The sequence below is a fragment of the Pteropus medius genome, unplaced genomic scaffold, assembly GCF_902729225.1.
Source record: "Pteropus medius unplaced genomic scaffold, Ma_sr-lr_union100, whole genome shotgun sequence".
Taxonomy (NCBI): Eukaryota; Metazoa; Chordata; class Mammalia; order Chiroptera; family Pteropodidae; genus Pteropus; species Pteropus medius.
This window is the reverse complement of record NW_024354503.1, coordinates 1,283,419-1,289,418: the sequence shown is the minus strand read 5'-3', so window position 1 is coordinate 1,289,418 and position 6,000 is coordinate 1,283,419. Positions and strand designations below refer to the sequence as shown.

The 6,000-nt window shown below is 47.0% G+C and overlaps 1 protein-coding gene across 16 annotated transcripts in view; it reads left to right on the top strand.

Moving 5' to 3' along the window:
* The first annotated feature begins 1,473 nt into the window (after positions 1–1,473).
* EIF4G3 (eukaryotic translation initiation factor 4 gamma 3) overlaps positions 1,474–6,000 on the top strand; it is a 274,286-nt gene continuing 269,759 nt past the window's right edge. For 6 of the 16 annotated variants that reach the window (XM_039854734.1, XM_039854728.1, XM_039854732.1 and 3 more), the window contains exons 1-2: positions 1,474–1,648; positions 2,003–2,204. The gene's annotated coding sequence lies outside the window, so the exon portion shown is untranslated. Of the gene's footprint in view, positions 1,649–2,002; positions 2,205–6,000 lie in introns of those variants that run through there. The other 10 variants (XM_039854730.1, XM_039854735.1, XM_039854722.1 and 7 more) reach the window with 5 other exon arrangements.

Genomic DNA, 6,000 nt, shown 5'->3' with positions numbered 1-6,000 from the left:
GTAAATGAGATAACAAATTCTTTCTTGGAAAAAGGTTTTGATTGAAATAAGGAAGTCTGAGGTCTCAGAATCCTGGGAACTGAGGGACACTTGGGAATTTTTCCTGGAGCCAGTCAAAGAGCAGCGAATCCAATCCTAAGTAATCAGGTGTTACAAATCCAAATGGTCTAGGATTCCAGAGTATGAAGTGGCTCCTGGCTCCACTCAGGAGACAGGAGATGAGCCTTCTTTGTGGGGGGTTGTGGTGTCACTCTCTTCCAGCTGCTCCTTTCTCCCAGAGGGAGAATTTTAGGCCCAATTACGAGAGAATTAATTCATTAGGCACCCCACTATGTGTAGAGCTATCTGTGAATGAAAAAAAATTAAACGTAGGCAGTATGAAGCAGTAGAGCAGGAGTACCGGCGACATTCTCCATGTGACTCCGGGAGAGTCTTGCTCGTTTGAGTTCGTCTGTTGTGTGATCGTCTTGAACCTCTCCAAGCCTCAGCGTCTTCATTTGTAAAATGGATACTACTTATTTCACAGGACTGTGTGAGATAATGAATATTAAGTGTTTAGTGGTGACCATTATTACCTGTTGCTCCCAGATGCCTGCGGGGAAGAGGTGTATGGGGAGGTGGTGGGGTGGACTTGGTTGGTCCAGCTGGTTAGAAAAGGAGCTTAACGACTAGTGTTACCCTGGCATAGGACACTGGGGAGCTGACCACTGGCTGCTGGGCAAAGGGCACTTCAGTCTTGGGGCAGGCCTTGGAAGAATCCGTCCACAGAACTCTCAGTCAAGGCTGCTGATTAGATAAGGGGGGTGGGATCAGGTCCCAGGAAACTTGTTAGGTGGCAAGGTTTATCCAGATGAGGGGGGAATTCAGATGCAGGCTTGGCTCTGTCCTTTCCTGGCTGGATGACCTTGGGCCAGTCACTTTTCCTCTCCCAGCCTGTGTGCTGGGGATATGGGGTTCCTCATTCCACTTACGTCTTTGAGTGTACAAGGGCGAAATGTCGACACAATCAATGGACGTCAACTGCGTAGTTAAGGGCCGGCGAGGGCTATTGGTTATGCTAATACGCGCACGCGGCAGGTTCTTAGCCAGCGGTTTCACTTTGGTTAGGTGGTTCATTCCACGGTAACCGAGTTTCTCGCCTCACCGCTCCCGTCCCTGGGGCAGGGCTCTGCAGACCATAGGCTCCAGGGCCGCTACCATTGTTCTTCGAGGCTGGGCGGCAGGGGGTACTCTTGCAGACCAGACGTCTCTCCCTCCGCCCCGCACCCCCGCCGCGGCAAGCCTCAGAAGCCCCCCTAGCCGATCTTTCCCGAGGAAGCGAGTCAGCCCCAGAGCGCCTCCGAACGGCGGCCGAAGACGCCCCCGAGTGCTTCCGAAGAATCCCGACCACTCGCAATCTCCGGAAAGAGCCGAAGGGGCTTCCCACCCTCGGCTTCCCGAGCCACTCCGAAAAGGCCCGAAGTTTGCCGAGCGGCCGTCCTGCCGGACTGCTGGAGGCGGCCGTAGCGCCATGTTGGATGCTCTGCTCGTTGAGTGAAGAAAATCCGCCGGCATCGCCTGAGCCCCGCTACCGAGAAGGGCGCCGCTTCCCCCGGGGAGGGGGATAAAGACCCCCCGCCGCCGGCCCATGAGGATATTGCCGTGAAAGGTCCGGTCTCTCCGCCTCCTGCCCCCGCCGGGTCCGGCCCCCCCCCTGGGGTCGCGTTGTCACGGAGACCGGCAGCCGGTGGTGCTGGCCCGCGGGGCGGCTGCTGCTGCCGGCGGCGGCGGCGGCGGCGGCGGCGGCGGCGGCGGCGGGCGTGTGTGACCGGCCCCGGTCCCCTCCTCCTCCTCCTCCCAGCCTCCCCCCGGCCCCCCGCTCCCGCCGCCTCCCCGGGTCTGCCCCCATCCCGCCCCCCCGCTGCCCCCGGCCCCTGCACCCCGGCGCGCCCGGTCCCGCTCTGGGGGGGTTGGTGGCTTCGCTTTGCCATGAGTTTACCGCAGAAACCGGCTCTGAAATCAGGCTCAGCGGCTGCAGCAGGAACCGGACCCGGCACCGGAGCGGCGGCGGCGGCGGCGGCAGCGGTACCGGTACCGCCTCCTCACCCGGCGGCAGCAGCGGCGGCGGCGGCGGCGGCGGCGGCGGCGGCAGCAGCAGCAGCAGCAGCAGCAGCGGCCCCTCCTCACCCGAACATCAGGGCCCTCCAGACCCAGGCGCCCCAACAGTATCCTTTTCACCTTCCTGCCGGCCCTTCGGCTCTCCCCGCCGCAGAGCAGGGGGCCTGTGGCCTTTCCGGGGACCCTCCTGCTGGCTGCTACAGCCCAGCCAGGAAAAAGGGGCTGCTCTTCAAGCCCCTGCACTGGGCTTGGCTGGAGCTTTTGGGGTGTCCCGGCGGTAGCGCTGCGGGGGACCCTGGGACCCTCTGCAGTATTGTGAAAACTAGCTCCACTCGGCCTCGCTTCTGCAGTCCTCTTTTAGAGCTGGGGGACCCTTCCCCCTTCTTATCTCTCCTCCCCCAACCCCCCTCCCCCTTTATTAGGCAGAATTTGCTGGTGCCTGGGACCAACCTTGCAGGGAAGGCTTTCCTGATTGTTGTGAGGACGACACCCTTCTCCTGGTCCTCCTTTAGTCGCCCCTGCCTCGGGGCATGGTGGGCTCCCCTAACTATTATTATTAATACATAATAAACTTTATTGGTAAATTTCCTGTTTGAAACTAATCGGCTCGTTTCTGAGGTAAGTTTGATTTTAAATCTAAGGTGAAAATGTGCAGAAAGCACTCCTTCTGGCTAATGTTTTTTTAGCGATTGAAGGAGTTATGATGTGGTTTATGGTGGAACGCGATCTAAGGAGGAAATGTTACACCGGACGCTTCCCTGTCTTTGACCTTTTTAAAGGAAGAGGAAGTTAACTGACATTACCCATCACCCCCAAAAGTCTCGTTTCTTGGAATGCTTGTGTTATGCCGAATATATTTAAAGAGCTTTAATTTACTCTTCGTAGGCCTGATGTCTAGAGGGGACCAGGGCTCCTGGAGTAAGGTCTAGTATTGACTATGGCTAATTTCATGTTATTTGCTTGATTGTGGAATTTTTGGACAGCTTTGATTGAAAAGATTTGGCGTTTTAGTCCAGAACTAGCTGTCGAAAGTAAAATGTTGAATTCATGAATCCCATGGAGATTTAGAAAGATATTACCTACCTGAGAATAACATTTCATCATGCACCTCCCCCATCCGCTGTATATTTGTAAGTCAATAGTCATTGGATGTTAGATGTGTTGTGTTTTTGTATTTGTGTCATCGTGTATTTGACTTTCAGAGCAAGTACTGTGAGCAGATAATAAACTACTGTGAGGTCCCCAGATTATTTCAGTGTAGTTTGATTCTTGTCTGTATGGATTACTTTGAGAAGGTAAAGCTATCTCCCTTCTAGTCATTTCAGGTCATCGTTTTGGTTTCTGTCAAGTGTCATTTTCTCTGTTCTTTAAATATTGTCAGTCTACATTTTTTTCAGTCCAGGCACTGTGGCTCAAAGTAAAGATAAATTCCATTCCAGTGTGATGTGTGTACTGATTTCATAATGTTTTTATCTCGCATGATTCTGTTCAATTAAGAATTGTTCCCCCATGAGAATGCTTAGTGATAACTTAGTGTTGCTCATGGAAAACCTGGTTAGTTTTGATCAGTATCTCTAGTTGTTTTCCTGTGGGGGAAATGGGTTGGCTGATTTGCCTACTTTGAGGTGGAGTTCAGTGCTGGATCTTTTAAACATATTTTCACTTAATGTTTTGTGAGTTTAAATTTCTTTTTAATTTGTCTTTTCATTTGTCTCGAGTGCCCATACTTGGTTAGGCCTTTAAGTTTCTATATAGTTCCAGCAAGTAAACGATTCTTTAGTTGTATCTTTGAGCATCTTCTGCATATCAAGAAGCCCATAGTAAGTGTTCTTGAAGTACATAGTGATAAGTTAAGGACCACGGTGCTGAGTGATGACAGTGCTTGGCAAATTTGGTGGCATTCTTTGACTGGACACAAAGAGCTGTGACTTAAGTGTTTCAAGTATGCTTTTTCTGATGTATTTCATGAAGGAAGGGCTTATAAAAGCTCTGAGTTGGCACAACATAGAAATAGTTACTAATACTGCAACAGTTGTTAAAGAGGATAAATTTAAGATGTAATTTCCAATAGAGATAAATTTTAAACCTATTTGAGGTAATACAGGATACTTGGTTTTATGTGACTCTAAGGTTTTACTTTGCCTCATGTCATCGAAGCTAAGATTCATTTTCTTGATGTATTTCACAGCCCTGCTCTCTTTGCTTTACATACTTTAAAGTTATAATTGCCCAAACCTAAGAGTTTGTATAGTAAATGAAATTTAGTTTACAGATTTCATCAGAACATACTAATGGTGAAATGTTTTCAGTTTTGCTTTTCTACCCTGAGGGAGTGTGGGACTTTTTATTTGTTCGATGATAGCAGTCATCATGTGATAAATTGACATACGCTGAAGCATCGAGACTGGAGTGCAGAGCTGGAGTTAGTTGCTCTTTCTATGGCTCGATTAAATCTCCAGTTCCTCAAAATTGTGTTTGAATTGACTTAACAAGTTCAGATGGTCTTTTATATTTGTAAGAATACTAGAAGGGGCTTCATGTGACAAGATGTCCTTTATTTGTACTTAGCGTTCAAATGACAAATCAGAAATGAGGGAAAATGTTTTGGTAATGGATTTGAATATAAACTGAAACCTGATTAAGTGGGCATCAGTATTGCATGGCAGGCCCCTAAGGCCATTTCAGGTAGAGGCCTTTAACTGCAAAAAGGCAAGAGGTGGAGCCTGGCAGGGTGTGGGCAGGGGTGATGGGGGATGAAGAAGATGAATAAATACCTATTTGAAAAGTGCTAATGGCAAGAGAAAAATATGCTTAGCGTTTTCATAACAATCCAATATGAATAGTTTCTAAAATTGGTACTTCAGAATACATACCTAGAGATATGCTAACCCCAGCTTCCTAGTGTGAGGTTCTAAGAGGCTCTGTTGAGGATCTTGAGAGTGATTCTTAACCTTTTCTGTGTAACAGTTTTGACATTTTGATGAAAACTGATAGATCTTCTGCAGAACACTGTCCATGCACAGAAAATCTTGTTTATGTTTTCAGGGGGCTTTTGAACTCCCCCTCCATTAAAATCCTAGCCCTTTAGATGGAAATTGTTCACCTTTCAGATAAGTAAAGATTAATGAGTTTGAATTCAGGTGCCCAAATAGTTCTGACATAATAGAACAATTTTGCTGTCTGTTATGAATACACAGTGTTCTCTCTATTTATATGGAAAGACTTCAGGGTGTAATTTCTCTCAGGGCTGCTGACACTTCTGCGGAATCTAGTTACTGTTTTGGGGGCAGTTTGGTTAATAAAATCAGGGCAGTGGGTTCTTTGAAGGAACTAAATTTGGTAAAGGCCTGTGGTGACCTGAAAATGACCTGTGTCCTCAGCTATTTTGTTTTAGTTATAGAAATATTAAAATATTCCTGTTTTTCTTTTTTGGATTATAATTTTCTTTTTTATGTTTTCTGTGTTTTCATTTTTATAGGCTGAAGCCAATAATGTTTGCTTTTTCTATTTAGCCTCTTTACCAAGCTATATCTGAATAATATTAATAATATTAATTTAATGAGTGCCTACTGTTATAGGAGCCATACATGCATGATTTTTTTTAGTTCTCACAATAACTCTAATGAGGTAGGTACTGTATTTAACAGATGAGAAAATTGAAAGGGTTTACTGCTAAAAAATGTTTGAAAACCATGTTTTAAATCATAAGGTTGCCACATTTTAGCCATTTATATCGAGATTTCAATATGTGGCCAGTTTTAAAATTCATTTGTTCATTTATTTATCAGAAAGTTCATTCGTTCATCAATTTAGCATCTACTTTGTGCCAGGTTCAGTGCTACGTCTAGAGTTGAAAGCTAAGATAAAATTTTTGCCCTCAAGAACTTGGTCCAGACAGGTAAA